Source organism: Furipterus horrens, unplaced genomic scaffold (assembly GCF_987537825.1).
Source record: "Furipterus horrens unplaced genomic scaffold, mFurHor1.1.pri manual_scaffold_5, whole genome shotgun sequence".
NCBI lineage: Eukaryota > Metazoa > Chordata > Mammalia > Chiroptera > Furipteridae > Furipterus > Furipterus horrens.
This window is the reverse complement of record NW_028327175.1, coordinates 98692825-98715124: the sequence shown is the minus strand read 5'-3', so window position 1 is coordinate 98715124 and position 22300 is coordinate 98692825. Positions and strand designations below refer to the sequence as shown.

Here is a 22300-nt window from a genome sequence, read left to right as displayed (position 1 = left end):
ATTGAAAGTGCCCAATAAGTGCTAGCTATTGCCGCCTTTGTGAAAACAAACCTGACTGTACTAGGCACGTGAATAAAACCATCAAAGCTCCCCTCACCCTCAAATTCTAAACTCAAGATGAGCAAGGTACTCCACAATCTGGTCTCTGCTGACCATTTCAACCTGAAACCTTACCATGTCCAGACTTTCTGAAATTCATGTTCCAGCAGCCAGACTACTGTGGCTGTTCCCATGGCCAGGCAGTTGGACAGCTTCAAAACTCTGTTCATCATGCTCCTTTACTGCTAGGAAGTTGTTCCTGCCTTTTTTCACCTGGCCAACTTCCTGTGGTCCTTTAAGACTCAGCTCAGGGCTTCTCAAGCATGTACTGCATAGGTCTCCAGGCTATGTGGACTGATGGGGTCACCCAACAGTAGGCTTACCCTAACACACCAACACTGAGCATAGAATTAACCTCTCATACCAGCACTGTCTCTTCACTGACGTGAACTATGCATGGGCTCTTTCTCCTCTCTCCAGGTGAGAGTTCTTCAGAGTGAGAAAAGTGATTCTTTGTGGAGTTGTTAAGATTTAGTGAAAAAATATATAAAATTCACTTCATACATTGCCTTAAAAAATAGTTATTTGCCAATTGTGATCAGCTTTAGTATTGCATTTCACACTGGGATGAAAAATTTTCCCCATTATACTGATCTCATAACCCAAGATGTATTTCTCTGAAAGCATAATTTTCACAAATTTAAAAACAGATTCTCCTATGAATATAGAATGAACATGTGTCAAAGATCTGTTCGTTCATTAATGAGGAATCCAATAAAATGGTAAAGCTGGCTCAAAGTGCATTTTGAGTAATGAGGTATTTAGAAGCATTCGAAAAGAAATGTTGGAATAAGGCTGATAAGTCAATTAAAACTCCACAGCCTTTGGGCTAATCATTTCTACTTGATAGGAATCTAGGAGTTACATATAACTTCCTGGTGTCTGGGCTCTAATTGTGTAATGAATAGCAAATTCAACCAGGGTACATTATGGTAGATAATCTTTGGGTGGCCTGTTGAACAATGCCTCAGTATGATATTGAAAGGTCTTGTTCTGCTTTCTTTGCCTGATTTCCAAGTTTTGGATAATTTTTCTTAGTATCCTTTTGAATATATGTACATATATTGTATATAGTATATTTGTTTTACATATATTTGAATGTTTATCATATGTTAGAGCCAGTGGGGAGATACAAACATAGTAATAATAAGAATGATGGTAATAATAATTGTTAACATTGATTGAGCACTTCTCATGTGCCAGGTACTACTAGTCTAAGCATTTCATATACATGCTCTCATTTACTCCTCATGCAACCCTGTGAATTAAGCATATTACCATCCCCATTCTATAGAGGAGAAAATGAAGATGAAGAGAGTTTGAGTGAGTTGTCCAAAATCACACATATAGAAAGTGACAGAACCAGGATTCCAGCTCATAATTGTGGTCACAGTCCAGCACTTAAACTCAGTGTCTAGTAGGGGAAATCAAATATGGAAATGATTCAGTGCAATATAAAGTTATAGGTGTATTCTAAGGAGTCCAAGTGAACCCAGGTGCTTGAACCGGAGCCTGAATTATGAGTAGGTAGATGATCATAGCTAGGCACCTAACATGTCAAGCTCTGCTGAATTTTCTGTGTTCTTGAACTCTTTCTTTTGAACCACTCAGATGAAAAGCAATTACTACCTCACTCTGCACTTCTTTATGACCATTTAATCTCCCCTGTTTTGTTTCTGACACCTGCAGTAATTGGACTCTGACATCCCCTATGGATACTGAAGTCAGCCAAAGGGAGCAGCTCTTGACAGGTGCAGGCTTATTTGCCACATGCTTACAGCCCAGGATCTTTCCTGGGCTCTGTTGTAAAATGGCACTAGAAAGAGCAGATGCTGATAATGGCTCCTATCTGCATTTCTACCTCTGTTCCTCACTGAATGAAGGTCTGTAAGAATTCAAAAATGAGTAGCTAGAGGCAGCTCAGTGATGTTTATATGGAAGAAAGATGAACTCAGAGCCAGGGAAAAAATTGTTTAGACCAGGCTCAACTCAAACCATAACCAAACAGAACTACTGTGGGCACCTAGCCTTGAGTGAGCCTGAGAAGGTTCTAACATCCTTATTTTTATTTTTACATACAATTAAATATTATACTTAAAATATATTTTTTATTTCATCTTTATTGTATTTTTTCCATTACCATTTAGTACCCTTATATCCCCCTCCCCCAGCAATCACCGCACTGCTGTTCATGTCCATGAGTCCCTTTTCTTTTTGGCTCAATCCCTCCATCCCCTCACTGACTCCCCACCCCCTCACTAGCAGTCATCCTACTCTTTATCTATGAGTCTGTTCCCATTTTCCCTTTTAGTTCAGTTTGCTCATTAAATTACACATATGAGTGAAATCATATGGTATTTGTCTTTCTCTGAGTGCTTATTTCACTTAGCACAATGTTCTCCAGGTTCATCCATACTGTCACAAAGTGTAAATTTTTCTTCTTTTTTACTGTCAAGTAGTATTTCATTGTGTAAATGTCCCATAGTTGTTTTTTTTTTATGACTGCAATTTTATTTTTATTTTTTTTCTCCCAGCTTTTCTTTATTGATTATATTGTTACAATAGTTCCAATTTTCTCCCCTTTACTCCCCTCCACACAGCATGTCCCTCTCCCAGCAACCCCCCACCCCCAAGTCCATACCCATGGTTCGTAAAAAATAACTATCCCTCCCTCTCAGATATTAAGACCCTTTGTAATCTTGTAAAGGACAATGGGCGAAGGTCTCAAGCTCTCTAGCTGCTTTAAGCTGGACATGGTCGTCGTCCTACCTACCCTTGGGTCCAGAAATCCCTAATAATAGTGGGGGTGTGGAGGGGAGGGTGGCCTTCCCACATGGGGAAGGATCGTGCAGGCTCCAGGTCAGTTGGCTGTCTCCGGACAACGGCGTGCTTGGTTTAACAGGCTGGCATCCCTGTTGTGTTCTGGGGGCAACAGATTTGGCGAAAAGGGTTAAAAGACATCATTCAATCCATAACTACTAGATGACAAAAGGCAGGGATTAATTTTTCAATGTTCCACATTAGGAAAAAAAAAAAAAAAGGGGGCTTCTTTGGAGGAAGGTGTGCTAGGCACATCTCGCCTGTCCAAAACCCTTTTGCCCATTATACTTAGTTTGGGCTGAGGGAAATAGTTTATGTTTCCCCCCTCTCAGACCTCTGGGCCTTTTCTGTCCAAGCCATTAGGATAGAAAAGAGAAACCAGTTTTAAAGTGAAGCCCACAGACCACCCCATTCTTCACCAACCCACCCATTTAGTTCAGCCAAACCGTTGAGTCTTAGGAGGCAGCGCTGCAGAGAGGATTAAGTGAGGCTTATGCATACAGACAATCACTCAGGTAATGCAGTCATAGGCTTATGCCCTTTGAAAACAGAAAACACATGTTAATTTATGTAACATAACCAACAAACAAGTCTCTAAATCTGTAAGACTGTCTTATTGGGAAGACATCCAGTTGCAAGGCACTTGACATTCTATTTGCCTGCAACTTGAATATCTTTGATGATATCACAGACATGGTTTAATTTTCAAGTGAAACCATATTTTAAATGAGAAGAAACTTTTAAGACAGTTAGCTGCCCTACTTTACAGTCTGCCACTGATCATTGTGATTTTCCTTGAATAATGATTTTTCTCCCTAAGATTACCCTCCTTGTCTTTAAAGGGACTACATTAAGTCGATTTTTAATTTATCCTGTTCATTTGCATAAACATAACAAGAGCAGCAAATGATCACTTATGATCTTTAGTTCTGCTTTGCTGGAACTTACCCAAGGAACATTTAGGGTGACCCTCAGTCTGCTCTTCAGGGCACAGAAGCTGGGCCACATACTTGGCATTCATCCTTGCCTGTACACACCTGTCCTTTCCAAGTCTTTCTGGTTTTCCATTGTGCCTTAAGGTCCCTTCTAGCCATCTTTCAGGAATACAACCTTCGTTCCTTCCCTGGAGAGATTGCTGTGGACCGCACAACCAATCATGGCAGCAGGCCTTTTATCTTGTGGGCTTTTATTACCTTTGAAAGTCATTCCCTGTTCTTCAGGGCTTTTTGGTAACAACCTGAGCCCAAGCATGTCTCCTTTAGGCTTGACATTCCAGTCAAAGGCTTCGTAAAAAAAAAGGAACCTCTATTTACAACTGGTCTTATTAGTTCTATGCAAAGAAACTTAAGTCATTACTTACTTGTTTAGAATGCCAAACTCTGGAGAGATCAAATAGGGAGAAAAATATACAACGTGAAGGAAAATCTTTGTCTTAATATCCACTGAACTGGCATTTTCATTCTTCATATTTTCATTTTTCCCCCACTAAAAAAAAATTTTTGTTTGTTTTTCAATTACAGTTGTCTCCCTTTTTTCCCCCTCTTGCTTCCCTGTACCCTGCCCCTCCCTTCCCTCACATTCAGTCCCCACTCAGTTGTCCATGTCCGTGGGTCATTTATACATGTTCTTTGACTTGATACTTCCCCTTCTTACCCCCTTCTCTCCCTCCCACCTCCCCCTTGTTACTGTTAATCTACTTCTTGTTTACATAGCTCTGGTTCAGTTTTGCTCATTTGTTTGTGTTGTTCATTAGTTTCCTGTAATAGGTGACAGCATAAAGTATTTTTCTTTCGTTGCCTGGCTTATTTCGCTAAGCATAATTCTCTCTAGTTCCATCCATGTTGTTGCAAATGGTAGAAGTTCCTTCTTTCTTTCTGCTACATAGAACTCCATTGTGTAAATGTACCACAGTTTTTTGATCCACTCATCTACAGATGGGCATTTAGGTTGTTTCCAGCACTTGGCTATTGTAAATAGTGCTGCTATGAACATTGGAGTGCATAGGTTCTTTTGAATTGGTGTTTCGGGATTTTTCGGATATAATCCTAGCAATGGAATTGTTGGTTCAAAAGGCAGTTCCATTTTTAGTTTTTTGAGGAAATTCCAAACTGTTTTCCATAGCGGCTGCACCAGTTTGCATTCCCACCAGCAATGCACCAGGGTTCCCGTTTCTCTGCATCCTCTCCAGCACAAGTTGTTTGTTGATTTGTTGATTATGGCCATTCTGACTGGTGTGAGGTGGTATCTCATTGTGGTTTTTATTTGCATCTCTCTGATGGCTAGTGATATTGAGCATGTGTCTATGGGCCCTCTATATGTCTTCTTCAGAGAAGTGTTTGTTCATGTCCTTTGCCCATTTTTTAATTGGGTTGTCTGTCTTCTTGGTGTTGAGTCGTATGAGTTCTTTTTATATTTTGGAGATCAATCCCTTGTCTGAGATGTCATTGGCAAATATATTTTCCCATATGGTTGGTTTTCTTTTCATCTTGCTGATGTTTTCTTTAGCTGAGCAGAAATTTTTATTTTGATGTAGTCCCATTTGTTTATTCTTTCCTTTATTTCCCTTGCCTTAGGAGATATATCAGTGAAAATGTTGCTATGTGGGATATCTGAAATTTTCCTGCCTATTTTTTCCTCTAGGACTTTTATGGTATCATGGCTTACATTTAAGTCTTTGATACATTTTGAGTTTATTCTGGTGTATGGTGTAAGTTGGTGGTCTAGTTTCATTTTTTTGCATGTCCCTGTCCAGTTCTCCCAACACCATTTGTTGAAGAGGCTCTTTTCACTCCATTTGATGTTCTTTCCCCCTTTGTCAAATATTAGTTGACCATATGAACCTGGGTTTATTTCTTGGCTCTCTATTCTGTTCCACTGATCTATATGTCTGTTTTTATGCCAGTACCAGACTGTTTTGATTACCGTGGCCTTGTAGTATAGTTTGATATCAGGTATTGTGATTCCTCCTACTGTGTTCTTCCTCAAAATTGCTGTGGCTATTCGGGCTCTTTTTTGGTTCCATATAAATTTTTGAAGTATTTGTTCTAGGTCTGTGAAATATGTTGCTGGTATTTTAATAGGGATTGCATTGAATCCATAAAGTGCTTTGGGTAGTATGGACATTTTAATGATGTTGATTCTTCCCATCCATGAGCATGGTATATGCTTCCATTTATTTGTATCTTCTTTAATTTCTTTCTTCAGTGTTATGTAGTTTTCTAAGTACAGGTCTTTTACCTCCTTGGTTAAGTTTATTCCTAGGTATTTTATTTTTCTTGTTGCTATGGTAAATTGAATTTTTCTTTCAGTTTCTATCTCTGAGTTTTTATTGTTGGTGTATAAAAATGCCTTTGATTTCTTAATATTGACTTTGTATCCTGCTATTTTGCCGAATTCACTTATTAGGTTGAGTAGTTTTTTTGTGGAGTCTAGGGTTTTCTATGTACACTATCATGTCATCTGCAAATAATGACAGTTTTACTTCCTCTTGTCCAATTTGGATGCCTTTTATTTCTCTTTCTTGTCTGATTGCTGTGGCTAGAACTTCCAAGACTATGTTGAATAGGAGTGGAGAGAGCGGACATCCTTGTCTTGTTCCCGATCTCAGGGGGAATGCTCTCAGTTTTTGCCCATTGAGTATGATGTTGGCTTCAGGTTTCTCATATATGGCCTTTATTACGTTGAGGTATGCTCCCTCTATTCCCATTTCGCTGAGAGTTTTTATCATAAATGGGTGTTATACTTTATCAAATGCTTTTTCTGCATCTATTGATATGATCATGTGGTTTTTGTCTTTCATTTTGTTTATGTGGTGTATTACGTTTATTGATTTGCGAATATTAAACCATCCTTGCATCCCTGGGATGAATCCTACTTGATTGTGGTGTATGATCTTTCTAATGTGTTGCTGGATCCGGTTTGCCAATATTTTGTTGAGGATTTTAGCATCTATGTTCATCAGCGATATTGGCCTGTAGTTTTCTTTCTTTGTTGTGTCTTGACCTGGTTTTGGAATTAGGGTTATACTGGCTTCATAGAATGAGTTTGGCGTTCTTCCCTCTTCTTGTATCTTTTGGAAAAGTCTGAGGAGGATAGGAGTTAGTTCTTTCCTAAATGTTTTGTAGAATTCACTTGTGAAGCCATCTGGTCCAGGGCTTTTGTGTGCTGGGAGTTTTTTGATTACTGCTTCAATTTCACTAGCTGTTGTTGGTCTATTCAGACTTTCTGCTTCTTCTTGATTCAGTTTGGGAAGACTATAGGTTTCCAGGAATTTGTCCATTTCCTCTAGGTTGTCAAATTTCTTGCCATACAGTTGTTCGTAATAATTTCTTACAATCCTTTGTATTTCTGTGGTATCAGTTGTGATTTCTCCTCTTTCATTTCTGATTTTATTTATTTGGGTCCTCTCTCCTTTTTTCTTGATGAGCCTGGTAAAAAGCTTGTCAATTTTGTTTATCTTTTCAAAGAACCAGCTCCTACTTTTGTTGATCTTTTGAATTGTTAGTTTAGACTCTATGTCATTTAATTGTGCTCTGATCTTGATGATTTCCTTCCTTCTACTTGATCTGGGCTTTGCTTGTTGTTCTTCCTCTAGTTCTTGTAGCTGTAGGGTTAAAATTTTTATTAGAGATTCTTCTAGCTCTTTTAGGTAGGCCTGTATTGCTATGAACTTTCCTCTTAGGACTGCTTTCGCTGTATCCCATAGGCTTTGGGTTGTTGTGTGTTCATTATCATTAGTTTCCAGAAACTTTTTGATTTCTTTCTTGATGTCATTGTTAACCCATTCATTATTTAATAGCATGTTATTCATTCTCCATGAGTTTGAATGTTTTTGAGTTTTTTTCCTTGAGGTTGATTTCCAATTTTAAGCCATTGTGATCTGAGAAGATGCTTGATATAATTTCAATTTTCTTGAATTTGTTGAGGCTTGTTTTGTGTCCTACCATGTGGTCTATCTTTGAAAATGTTCCATGTGCACTTGAGAAGTATGTATATTTTGCTTCTTTGGGGTGAAAACTTCTATATATATCGACTAAGTCCATTTGATCTAGAGTGTTGTTCAGTGCCTCAATATCTTTGGTGTTTCTTTGCTTTGAAGATCTGTCCATTGTTGACAATGGGGTGTTAAAGTCCCCTACGATGAGTGTGTTGCTGTCTTTCTTGGAGTCTTTCAAAAATTTCCTTATATATTTGGGTGCTCCTAAGTTGGGTGCATATATATTTATAAGGGTTATATCTTCTTGATGGATTTTTCCCTTAAGTATTATGAAATGCCCTTCTTTGTCTCTTTTTATGGACTTTGCTGTGAAATCTGTTTTGTCTGATATAAGTATTGCTACTCCGGCTTTTTTTCATGTCCATTTGCTTGAAATACTTTTTTCCATCCCTTTACTTTCAGTCTGTGTAGATCTTTTGTTCTAAGGTGGGTCTCTTGTAGACAGCATATATGTGGGTCATTCTTTCTAATCCATTCAGCTACCCTATGTCTTTTAATTGGAGCGTTTAATCTATTTACATTTAAGGTTATTACTGATAAGTACTTATTCATTGTCATTTTTCCCCTTTGTACTCATGTTCTTCTCTGTCTCTCTTTGTTTCTTTATCTTCTTAGAGCAGACCCTTTAGCATGTCTTGCATTGCTGGTTTGGTGGAGATGTATTCTTTTAGCCTTCTTTTGTCTTGGAAGCTCCTTATTTCACCCTCCATTTTGAATGAGAGCTTTGCTGGGTAGAGTATTCTAGGTTGTAGGCCTTTGTTTTTCATTGCTTGGAATATTTTTTGCCATTCCCTTCTGGCTTGCAGTGTTTCTGCTGAGAAATCTGGGGATAGCCTTATTGGAGCTCCCTTGTATGTTATTAGTTGTTTCTCTCTTGCTGCTTTTAGGATCCTCTCTTTGTCTTTGAATGTTGGCATTTTAATTATGATGTGTCTTGAAGTGGGCCTGTTGGGGTTCATCTTCACTGGGACCCTCTGTGCTTCCTGGACTTGCGTGACTCTTTCTCTTGTCATGTTAGGGAAGTTTTCTGTCATTAGTTTTTCAAAGAGGTTTTCTATCCCTTGCTCTTCTTCTTCTCCTTCTGGAATTCCTATGATACGGATATTATTACGTTTCATGTTGTCCTGCAGCTGTCTTAGAACCTCTTCAGTCTTCTTCAGTCTTTTTTCATTTTGTTGCATTGTCTGGGAGTTTTTGTGTATGTTGTCCTCCAGCTCGCTGATCCAATCTTCTGCTTCCTCTAGCCTGCTTTTAATTCCTTCTACTGTGTTCTTCAATTCAGAGATCATATTCTTCATTTCCTCCTGGCTCTTATTGATAGCTTCTATGTCCTTTTTCATGCTCGCGTAATTCTCTGTGAGTTCCTTGTAGTTTTTCTGGAATTCCTTGTAGTTTCCCTTGAGTTCTTTGTAGTTTCCGCTGAGCTCATTCAGCTTCTCCATAATCCATGTTTTGAATTCCATATCTGATAGTTCGCTCCCCTCTATTTCATTTAGCACTCTTTCTAGGGATTCTACCTTTCCTTTCGATGGGAGGTTGTTTCTCTGTCTCCCCACTTTTGTGACTCCTATTGTTTGTTGGTGCTTCTTAGAATGATCTGCACTTCCTGGATCTGTCTCTGGTGGCGTCAGATCATGTACCAGTCTGGCCCTAGGCAGCCTATTGGAGACTTCCAGGGATCTGCTGCTGTTGTCTGTCTTCTTTAATTGTTAATCTATTCAATCTGTGGTTAGCTGTCAGGCTTAAGGACTGTGGGTGTGGCAGCTTAATTCCTGTAGGCGGGGCTTTTGCTTGCCCTCAGTCTGACGCCACTTCGAGGGGAATGGTCTACCCGCAGTACTGGGGATGAGTCAGCACTGGGACCCAGTCGGCTGCTCCTCCAGTTCTCCCCTCAAAGCCACCGTGCCAAACTCTCCCCAAGTGTCTTCAGTCCTCTCTGCCTTCCCTCTGCTTGAGCCCAGGGTAAGTGGTGGCCTAAATATTTTTGTATGTGATCTACTTAAGAGCTCTTTTCCTCCTGCTGTTTCTCTCTAGCTAGCAAGAAACCCTGTGGCTTTTCGCTTTTCACAGCTGATACTATTTTACTTTCCACTCTGTTGCTGTAGGCTGGGAAGCCCAGCTGGGGGTTTAGACCCTGCCCTTCTCAGGGGGAATCCCCGGCTGCTGAGCTGTTTCTCAGTCCCTTCAGCTGCCACCTGTGTGAGCCCAGCCAGTCCTTCCGCGTCTCTCCACTCCCTACTGGTCAAGTTGTGATGTAGCGGCCTTTTCTGTCTCTCCGTGGTTATAAGACTTCTTTCCAGCTAGTGTTCCGTTGGTTATTCCAGATGATTTCTCCAAAATTAAGTTGTAAATCCAGACTGGTCCTGGGAGGAGGTTAGTGTAGCTTCCACTTACTCCTCCGCCATCTTGGATCTCCCCCATAGTTGTTTTATCCACTCATCTACTAATGGAACCTTCAGCTGCTTCCATATCTTGGCGATTGTAAATAATGCTGCTTATGTTCTTTTGAATTAGTTTTTTTGGTTCCTTCAGATATATTCCCAGAAGTGGGATAGCTGGGTCAAAATGCAGATCCATTTTTAATTTTTTGAGATATTTCCATACTGCTTTCTATAGTGGCTGCCCCAGTCTGCATTCCCACCAACAGTGGAAAAAGGTTCCCCTTTCTCCACATCCTCACCAGCACTTATTATTTGTTGATTTATTGATAACGGCCATTCTCACAGGTGTGAGATGATATCTCATTGTCATTTTAATTTGTATTTCTCTGATAATTAATGACATTGAGCATCTTTTCATCTGTCTATTGTCCATCTGCATGTCCTACTTGGAAAAGTATCTGTTCAGGTCCTTTGCTCATTTTTAATTGGGTTATTTTTTTGGTGTTTAGTTTTGTAAGTTCTTTATAAATTTTGGATATCAGCCCCTTATCAGATGTATCAGTGAATATGTTCTCCATTCTGTGGATTGTCTTTTTATTTTGTTGATAATTTCCTTTGCTGTGCAAAAATGTTTTAGTTTGATGTAGTCCCGTTTGTTTATTTTTGTTGTTGTTGTTTCCTTTGCCTGGGGAGATACAGATAATAAAATATTGCTATGAGCAATGACCGAGAGATTTTGCTACCTATGCTTTCTTCTATGATTTTTATGGTTTGGGGGTCTAACATTTAAGTCTTTGGGTCCATTCTAAACTTATTCTTGTGTGTTGTGTAAGAAGGTGGTCTAGTTTCATTTTTCTGCATGTTGTCTGTCCAATTTTCCTAACACCACTTATTGAATAAACTATCTTTAGCTCCTTTTATGCACTTGCTTCTTCTGTTGACTGTTAATTGACTATAAAGACATGGGTTTATTTCTGGGCTAGCTATTCTGCTTTATTGATCTGTGTGTCTGTTTTTAGGCCAGTACCATGCTATTTTGATTACTATGGCCTTTATAGTATAGTTTGATATTAGGTAGTGTGTTGTATTTCCTCCAACTTTGTTCTTCTTTCTCAGGATAGCTGTTGCTACGCAGGTCCTTTTGTGGTTCCACATAAAGTTTTGAAATATTTGTTCTAGTTCTGGGAAATATGGCATTGGAATCCTGATAGGAATTATGTTGAATCTATAGATTGTTTTGGGTAGTGTGGACATTTTAATGATGTTAATTCTTCCTCTCCATGAACAAGGTATGTGCTTCCCCTTATTTGTATCTTTTTCAATTTCTTTCTTCAGTGTGTCATGATTTTCTGAATACAGGTCTTTTACATCTTTGGTTAGGTTTATTCCTAGGTATTTTATTCTTTTTGTAGCAATTGTAAATGAGATTGTTTTCTTAATTTCCCTTTCTGTTAGTTTGTCATTAGCATATAAAAATGCAACTGATTTCTAGATATTAATTTTGTATTGTGCTACTTTGCTGGATTCATTTATCAGTTCTAATAGTTTCTTGGTGGAATCTTTGGGGTTAGTTAGTATCATGTCATCTGCAAATAATGATAGTTTTACTTCTTCCTTTCCCATTTGGATGCCTTTTATTTCTTCATCTTATCTGATTGCTATGGCTAGGACTTCCAGTATTATGTTGAATAAGATAGGTGAAAGCAGACATCCCTGTCTTGTTCTGAATCTTAAGGGGAATGCATATAGTTTTTGCCCATTGAGTATGATGCTGACAGTGGATTTGTTCTATAGGGCCTTTATTATGTTGAAGCATGTTCCCTATAATACCACTTTGGTGAGAATTTTTATCATAAATGGGTGCTGAATTTTATCAAATGCTTTTTTTGCATTATGATCATGTGAATTTTATCCTTTATTTTGTTTATGTAGTGAGTCACATTTATTGATTTGTGAATGTTGATCAACCTTGCAGTTGCAGAATAAATCCCACTTGATCATGGTGTATGATCTTTTTGATGCATTGCTGTATTCAGTTTGCTAATATTTTGTTGAGAATTTTAGCATCTATGTTCATCATGGATATTGGCCTATAATTTTCTTTCTTTATAGTGTCTTTATCTGGTTTCAGAATTAGAATAATACTGGCCTTGTGAAGTGAGTTTGGGAGCCTTTCCTCCTCTGGAATTTTATGAAATAGTTGGAAAAGCAAGCGTGTCAGTTCTTCTTGGAATGCTTGGTAAAATTTCCCTGTGAAGCCAGTTGGTCCAGGGCCTTTGTTTGTTGGGAGTTTTTTGATTATTGCTTCAGTTTCAATAGGTGTAATCTGTTTATTCAGATTCTCTGATGCTTCCTGATTTAGTTTTGGAATATTGTATGTTTTTAGGAATTTATCCATTTTGTCCATGTTGTCCAGTTTGTTGACATAGAGTTGATCATAATATTTTCTTACAATCCTTTGCATCTCTTTGTTATCAGTTGTTATTTTTCCTCTTTTAATTTATTTGGGTACTTTTTTCTTCTTGATGAGTATGGTTAAATGTTTGTCCATCTTGTTTATCTTTTCAAAGAACTAGCTCTTGAATTTGTTGATCTTTTGTATCTTTTTTAAACTTTATTTTGTTTATTTTTGTTCTGCTATTTATTATTTCCTTCCTTCTACTCAGTTTGGGCTTTGTTTTTGTTCTTTTTCAAGTTCCTTTAAGTCTTTTTAGTGTGAAGTTAGATTGTTTATTTGAACTTTTTCATGTTTTCTGAGATAGGCCAGTAATGCTATGAATTTCCCTTTTAGGATTGCTTTCCTACTGTCTCGCAAATTTTGGATTGAGTGTACTCATTTTTATTTGTTTCAAGGTATCTTTAGATTTCTTCCTTGATCTCATTCTTGACCCATTTATTGTTTAATAACATGTTACTTAGCTTCCATGTCTTTGCGTGTTTTTCAGTGTTCTTCTTGTGATTGATTTCTAGTTTTATAACATTATGGTCAGAGGAGATACTTGATACGATTTCAAGTTTTCTAAATTTATTGAGACTTGTTTTGTGTTCTAACATGTGGTCTATCTTAGAAAATATTCCCTGTGCAATTGAAAAGTATGTATATTCTTCTTCTTTGGGGTGAAAGATATCAATTAAATCCATTTGATCTTGTGTGTCATTTAAGTCCGCTGTCTCCTTGTTGATTTTCTGCCTGGAAGATCTATCTATTAAAGTCAATGGGGTATTAAAATTCCCAGCTATGACTGTACTTCTGTTGATCTGTCCCTTGATGTCCATGAAGATTTGCTTCACATATTTAGGTCCTCCAATGTTGGGTGCATGAATGTTTACTAGGGTTATATCCTCTTGTCAGATTGTTCCCTTTAGCATTATGTAGTGTCCTTCTTTGTGTCTTACTATAGCCTTGGTTTTGAAGTCTATTTTGTTGGCTAAAAGTACTGCTATCCCAGTTATATTTTTCTTTCCATTTGCATGAAATATCTTTTTCCATCCCTTTACTTTTAATTTGTGTGTATCTTTGGATCTGAGGTGGGTCTCTTGGAGGCAGCATATATATGGATCTTGTTTCTTATCCATTCAGCTACCCTGTATGTTTTGGTTGGAGCATTTAAGCCATTTTCATTTAAGGTGCTTATTGATAGATACATATATAGTGCCTTTTTTTTTTAAAGGGCAGAATTAATATTTTATTGTCATTTATATCAGATGGTCATTGAATATTATAGTATCTATATTTTATCTTTCTTTTCTGTAAATAACAAAATTACAAGAGCCAATGGCTGGTTATGTTTTCAGAAAACACGATTAAACTAATTCATTGATGGTGGCTTCAAGTTTTTCCTTATTAGCTCTGGAAAAACTCACCCACCTTTTGTCCTTTTTCAAAAAACTGGAAGGTTGGCATGCATTTGACTTTACACTCCATAGCAACATCCTGACAGTCATCTCAAACTACCTCAAGGAAGAGTATGGTACATTGGTATCCTTTTCAGAGAGGAAATGAAAGAAAGGCTTGATCATTTTGCAAGGCCCACACCATGAGGAGGAAATGTCAACTACCACAAGTTTATCCTCTGCACTGTTTAAGACTTCCTGAAAAGCATCCTTGCTCTCAATCTGCTTCACCATTTTGGTGGCTGAGATCTGACAAGTGACTGTAAGAACTGATGGAAATGGATGCAAAGCGTCAGACCCAACTTGGAGAGTGTGCAGCTGCCTTTCTGCCCTTTCTGTAGTGACAGGGGAATCAGCAAGTGCCATTTTATTATTGGACTATTTTATTCTGTTTTTTCTTTCTTTCTCCTTCCTCTCTCCCCACCCCCCTTCTTCTCAAGTCTTTTAACATTTGTTGCAGTACTGGTTTGATGTTAACAAACTCCTTTTGCTTCTTCTTCTCTAGGAAACTTCTTATTTCTCCTTCAATTTTCAATGCTAGCCTTTCTGGTTAAAGTAGCATTGGCTGTAGGTCCTTGCTTTTCATCAATTGAATATTCATGTCACTCTCTTCTGGCCTGAAATGGTTCTATTGAGAAATCAAATACTGGTTTAATTGGTATTCCCTTGTAGAGAACTACCTGCTTTTCTTTTGCGGCTTTTAGGATTCTCTCATTGTCTTTAAGCCTTGCCATCTTTTAATTTTAATTTTAATTTTTTAAAATAATGTTTCTCAGCATAGCTCTCCCTGAGTCCAACTTGTTTGGGACTCTCTGAGCTTCCTGGACTTGTGTGTCTTTTCCCTTCACCAGGTTAGGGAAATTTTCAGTCATTATTTCTTCAAATAGGTTCTTGATCCCTTACTCACTCTCTTTTCCTGCTGGTATTCCCATGATGCTGCTGTTGTTATACTTCATGTTGTCCAAAATGTTTCTTAAGCTTTCCTCATTTTTTAAAAAATTCTTTTTTCTTTTCATTGCTCTCTTTTTTTAAAATTTTGTCTTATAGATCACTGATTTGATCCTTTGCTTCATCTAACCTACTGTTTATTCCTTCCAGTGTATTATTATATTTCAGATATTGTATTCTTTATTTCTGATTGGTCCCTTTTTATGGTTTCTATGTATTTTCATGCTGTTGAGTATTCTTATAATCATTACTCTGAACTCTCTATCTGATAACTGCTTTTCTCCACTTCATCTAGTTCTCCTTCTGGAGAATTTTCTTATTCTTTTATTTGGGGTCTGTTTCTTTATCTTCCCATTTTGGCTGCTTCTTTGTACTTTTTGCCTTAGCTGTTAAACTCATCAGTTAAACTAATCAAGCTGTAATCAGAAGCCCACTTAAGATCCACAGGGTGGGGCAGAGTAATTCCTGTGGGCAGGACTATTACTTCCCCTCAGGCTGATGCCACTTGGAGAGGAGTGGTCTGCCTGAGCAAGATAGCTTCTGCAATATGGGAAATGACTTAGTACAAGGATCCTGGTGGATGTTCCTTCACTACTCTCCCCAGAGCCACCAACCCCAGACTATCCTCAAGCATCTCTAGTCTACTTTTCCCATCCTTTGCTGGAGCCCATGGTAAGTGGCTGCAAGTGGAATTTTGTACATTGGCCCTTTAAGAGGCTCTCTTTTATCTAGCATCTCTCTCTGGCAGAAAGAAACCCTGCTGCTTTTCACAGCTTGATGTTACTTGGGTTCCTCTCCCAGCTGGATATTGTAGTCTGAGGAGCCCAGCTTGAGATTTAGACCCTACAGTTCTCAAGGGAACACCCAGTTGCTGAAGTATCCCTCCAGAACTTCAGTTGCCACCAGTGGGAGCCCAGCCAGCCATCTTGCCTCTCCTCTGCCCTCCCTACCAGTCTTGTTGTGGTGAATTGGTTTCTTCTGTCTGTCCTTGTTTGTAAGACTTCTTTCCAACTAATGTTCAGTTGGTTATCAGTATGATTTCTCTACAATTTTGTTGTAATTCCAGATTAGTCCTGGGAGGAGGTTAGTGTAGCTTTCACTTACTCCTCTGCCATCTTGGGTCTCTCATGTTCTTACTTTTAAAGGCCACTGTGTTTACAATAAAAATGGCCCTATTTATCAAGTTTAGGCTTCATGCTAGGCAGGTGCTGAGAACTTCATGGGCATTGTTAAAATTAATTCTCATAGGAGTGCGATGAGTTTGGTGATATTATTGTGCCCATTTGACAGGTGATAAAATTGAAACTAAGAGATGTTATATCACCATAAAATGAGGCATCTGGGATTCAGATTGTGCTCTAAGTGATTCCAAAGTTCATGTTTTTAAATCAGAATTAGCAGACAGTATGGATACTGGTTAACTTTTATTTTCTTATTGAAAATGGCTATTTATGTCCTTCCAGTTAAGAGATAGAGACATAATTTGTTTATGCATTGTTTGTGTGTATGTGAGAGAGAGAAAGAAGGGGAGGGAGGGATGGAGGTAGAGGGAGGAGTTGATATTAATCTATTAAGTTTATTTCAACCGTACACAAGGATGTGTGGGAAAACTGATAACATATTAGACTTTTTCACTCTTAAATATATCTAGATTAGGATAAAAGTAATTATAATTTTAATGCTTGTTTTTAAAAAGTCCATGAAGTTCTAAAGTGACTCTAATGAAAAGCAGGGAAAGTAATATAGGGCAGATAGAGGTTATGCAACTATCGAAGTGGGTTGGTGGGTAGAACAGCTACATATCAAATTGTCTTCTAAGCTATCATCTGCTCTAGGATGCTGTCCCCACCCACTCTAGAGATGTCTCAGATGACTGCTATATTCATTTTCTAATGCTGTGTAGCAAATCTCCACAAACTCAATGGCTTAAAACAACATCCATTTATTAGCTCATTTTAGGTTAGAAGTCTGGGTGGGCTTGGGTGGGGTCACTTCTTAGGGTCTCACAAGGCTGAAATGAAGACATTGGCCAAGCTGGGATTTTACATGGAGGGTCTAAAGAAGAATTGCTTCCAGTCTTGCTCAGGTTGTCAGCAGAATTTAGTGGGTCACTCTCTACACTCAGAGGCTGATATCTGGTCTCTGCAGCTGGCCCCTCTATCTTCAAAGCATGTTGAATCCTTCTTTTGCTTGACTCTCTCTGACTCCCTTTTCTGCTAAAGCCTGGAAAGCACTCCCTCTTTAAAGAGTTTACCTAATTGGGCCAGACCCACCCAGATAATCTCCATATTTTAAGGTTAACTGACTTGGGACTTAAATGACACTGGCAAAATTCCTCCACAGCAGACTCTGGTTTAATGTTTGATTTAATAACCAAGAGACAGGAATCTTGGGATGTCATTGTTAGAATTCTGTCAACTGCAGCTGTCTTTTTTATAAATGATTGCCTTCTTCTGTTACAGGGAGTTAGACCAGCAATTGCCCTCTGACCCCAAACTGGACCGATTAGTTTATTTTCTGAGATATTTGAAAGTACCCCACTCTGCCTTGGGAAATTGTGGGGGAGGTTTCTTTATAAGCCAGAGGAGCTTCGATGAAGCTTTTAAGCAGGAGAGTGACATTGTTAACATCTATGCTTTTAAAAAGCAATATAGAAAATGGAATGTGGAAATTTAGAGAATGAGAGAGTTGAGGGATCAGTTAGAATGTGACAGAGTTTGCCCGAGGTACTTGGAAGAAGCTGAGTGGAGGGAGCAGTGTCTAAGTTTGGGGGATAGAAATGAAAGGATTGTGCCTGGAGATGGGAAAGGGAGAGTCAGGCAGGAGGGATGGTTCAAGGATGAGTTCCAGGATTCTGGTGTGGGAGTCTGGGTTCAGAGTAATACTATTAAGTAAGATCAGAACACATAAGGAGGGTGTGTCTTGGGGGACATTGTGTGCTCTGTGGGAAGTTTCCAGTGGGCAAGTGAAAATGTGAGTCAGAAACTTAGTGGAAAGGAGGAATCTAGAGGTATGGTTTGGGACTTCTTGTAAACTAGGGGAGGGCTGAAATGTTTCTGATGAATGACCTTAGTGGTGGAGAAGAGGTTTAGAGCAGATGTGTCTGAGGCTCTAAGGACTTCAGGGTGATCTCTGAAGGCCTGAAGTGAGCAGGGTAGAGAGAGGATGGAAGGGACTAAGAAAGCAGAGAGCAAGAAGAAGAGAGGACAGATTACCCTTTAAAAATAGTCACTTAACATACTTTGCATTGGCTAGCCTCTACTCCTCTCTCTTACAGAACCATAGATGTTTTTTCCTGTGGTTGTTGTTTTTCAATTGTGGTAAGATATACATAACATAAAGTTTACCATCTTCACTATTTTAAAATTAAATGTACCTTTTGGTACTATTAAGTACATCCACATTGTTATGCAACTATCACCACCATCATCTCCAGAACTTTAATCTTGCAAAACAAGAATTCTGTACCCATTTAACACTAACTCCCCATTCCCCCTACCCCAGCCCCTGACAATCATCATTCCAATTTTCATCTCTGTGAATTCAACTATAGTAGGTACCTCAAATAAATGAAATCATACAGTTTTTTGTTTTTGTTTTGTGACTGGCATATTTTATTTAACATAATGTCCTCAAGGTTCATCCATGCTAGCATGTGTTAGAATTCCCTTCCTTTTTAAGGCTGAATAATATTCTATTGTATGTACATACCACATTTTTCTCACCCATTCATCCATCAATGGATATTTGGGTTGCTTCCACCTTTTAGCTATTGTGAATAGTGCTGCTATGAACATGTATGCACAAATATCTCCTATGTCATGGATGTGCAGCTATCTCTTCAGGGTCTTGAAGTGGGATTGCTGGATCATCTGATAGTTCATTTAAAATTTTTTGAGCAACCACCACACTGTTTTCCATAGTAACTGCACCATTTTGCATTCCCACCAAGAGTGTGTAAGGGATTCAATTTCTCCAAATCCTTGTCAACACTTATCTTCTTCTTCTTTTTTTGTTGTTGTTTGTTTCTTTTTAAAATAGTAGACATCCTAATAGGTATGAGATGATTCATAGATGCTTTTTGGCTAAACATTAGTTTGTGTTACCATTTTGTGTGATTAAGCACAGTGTGTCCTGGTCTGGGTCAGCAAACAGGCCACTGAAAGTTTCCTGAGGCATCTCCAGAGAGCCCAGACCTAAGATTGCTAATGAAGATGCCTGATCATAGTGGAAAGATAACATGAGGCATTTGTGAATGTTTTTAGAATTCCTTGTATCTGAAACTTTTGCCAGCATCTGTTTGATAATCCTGTCTGTGGATTTATCCTAGACACATTCCTTTTCTCTGTTCAGAAGGTTAAGAGGCAGGATAGAAAAGGCATAACCTCATAATGGACAATTTAGGATAAATACAAACACTAAACAGCTAGACTTATGGCACATTATTTCCTTTGCTGAACTGATTCCCAGCAGAACAATTGCCATATCTGGAAAAAATTTGCTCCTCACAGAGCTCCAAAGTGAATGCAGACAGCTCAGTGAAGGTTTTTGTAGGTTAACAAGGTGTTTGGTAACTCAGGTTCCATGTGTTATCTATCTGTTTAACTTTTATTCTGCATTTTCCAAAAATACATTTCCCAAATGATCTGCCCTCACTATCAGTAAAATACTATAAAACAATTTAAAATTCCAGGCTATAAGTTGTCTCACATCATTCCAGATACCATTTCTGAGGGGGGTTGATTGCTCACTACTTTGAGTCAAATGGAGAAGTATGGATGGTTCAATAATACTCTCCACTTCTTTTAAGAAGTACTTCAAAAAAAAAAAAAAAAGAAAGAAAGAAAAAAGAGAAAAGAAAAAGGACAGCGATGGGAAGTGGAAAAAAAAAATCCCCTCATCTTGATGCTTAACTACAGAAATGAGGGTGGCTCTGATGCAGAAATGCAATTAATTGTTAAGTTCACCCATTCATTCATTTCTTACCTCATTCATTCACTGCTGATAACCAGCAATGCCATTCCGATTTATCAACTTTCCAGCTCCTGACTAAGGGTGGACTTGTTGAAAATCACTGGTGTCCCAGGGAGATGGTTTAAGAAACACTGAGCTAACTACTAATTTTTTTGATGCTCCATTCCAGCATTAAGTGGGATCCCAGCAATCTGTCCACTTGACCTCCATTCCTCTGGAGGCATGTAGAGATGCCTGCAATTTAACATTATGCTTTTGGCTTTCATTGGGGGAACAAAATAACTGGGCAGAAGAAGAACATTGCTGTACTTTTTTGGTAAAACAAAGAACATGCTGCACTTTTTTTGGTAAAGCAATGTTCTTCTCAGCTCAGAACACCATGATTTTTTGATGATATTATCTCAGCAGGCTCATAATTGGTCACTGGGCCTTGATTCTAGCCCCCTTCCTCCACCATCCATTTTCCACACTGAGTAATCATTCTAATCATTCTAAAATGTATATTTTATCATGTCACTCCTCATGATTGCAGTGCATCGGTGGTTCTCCCTTGGCTACAGGATAAATTCTATGTTCGGTTGTATATCTCATGAGGCCCCCCATGGCCTGCTCCTAGCTAAGTGTGTCCCTCACACTCTTGGCTCCAATAAGACCAACAGTGTGACCTGTGCCTCCCCATACACGTTCCACTCTCCTCCCTCACTGCCTCCAACCTGCTCTTCCCTCTGTTTCTCCTCTGCTTTGCCTGACTCCTATTCTGTTTCAAAGGTGGACTCACTATGGAAATGATTCCCACCCTCCTCATGTTCCCAATTACCCCGAGTCTGGATTACATGCTGCTCTTGTGTGCATGTAAACCCCCACTTGTTTCTTGCTGTTGGTGTTTATCACACATTTGTCTGTCTGTGGGAGCATTTCCCTCTAGGCTGTGAGCATCAGGCAGGCCAGTTTTCTCTGCATGTTTGTGTTCCCTGTGTCTGGAATAGGCAGGCATTGGGTACACTTGCAAGAAATGCTCAACAAAGATTTATTGAGCACCAGTAGCAGGTGCTGCTCAAAAGGAGAGTGAGGAATGGAAAGTTTCTTGGGGGCCTTTGTCAGCAGCACCCTCATTTCCTTTTGGGATATTACCTTTCACCTCCTTAAGGTGTAGTCAGCCCAGTAGTTTCTGGGGCTTCTTCCTCCAGATTCAATGCCCCTCATTTCTGATAAAGACAAGGTGGGCATGTGATCTAACCTCAGACAATTGGAAAATCTATCCTAGAAAGTTCAATCATTGAAATGAAGGAAGGGGAGAAGAAATAGAGTTTGTTCAGTCCAACAGGCCTTGGAGCTGATGGGGAAGAGAAGGGTAGAGAAATCAGGTGTAATGAGTTAGAGTTTGCCTTTTTAGGACAAAACCCCCCCAACTATCGTAATGGTTTATATGAGATAAAATTATGTTTACCTCATACAAAGAAAGCCCAGAAATAAGGAGCCCATGGGTAATAAAGCCATTACAAGAAGATGTCAGAGAACCAGACTCCTTCCACTCTTTGTTCCTAGACTGTGAACTTGTCCTTATAACCCACTATGGTTCTGGAGCACCAGCATTCACATACGTGTTCCAAGAACAAGGTGGAGGAAGTAGAAGAAAAGGAGAAATGCCTTCTTCTCTTAAAGATATTTTCTGGAAATTTCACATCACTTTTATTTATATCTTAGGGATCCAAACTTAGTCAAGTCTACTTCTACCTGCAAGAGAGGTTTTGAAAGGTACTCTTTCAAGTGGGTGACGATATTGCTGGTGGAAAATCATGATTATGGAACTAAAGAAGAGAATGATATATATTAGGAGTAGACCCTTTACACCATTTGTTGTTATTTTCAGAAGAGTAAGAAGTGGAGGGATTGTTTCAGGATAAGATTAAAGTATTTCTTCTGACATACTTGGCTAATGACTGAGCTGGAGCAGTAGCAGAAGCAGGAGCAGTAGCATTCACAGGAACAGCATATACCTTTGAGGGACTAGTAAACAGGCCCTTCACTGGGCCTTTATGTGCATGTGCCTTTTGACGCTATTATCATCCCCATTGTACAGATGATGAAGCTTGTCCATGATCACAGAGTGCTACTGGCGGGTTTAGAGCCAGACTGACTTGAAAGCTCACATTCTTTCCCCTCCCATCCCTTGGAACCCTGCCTGTGA

At 38.9% G+C, this 22300-nt stretch overlaps 1 pseudogene; it reads right to left on the bottom strand.

Moving 5' to 3' along the window:
• Positions 1–14100: 14100 nt before the first annotated feature.
• On the bottom strand, positions 14101–14424 carry LOC150009133 (thioredoxin-like; annotated as a pseudogene).
• Between the last annotated feature and the right edge of the window lie 7876 nt (positions 14425–22300).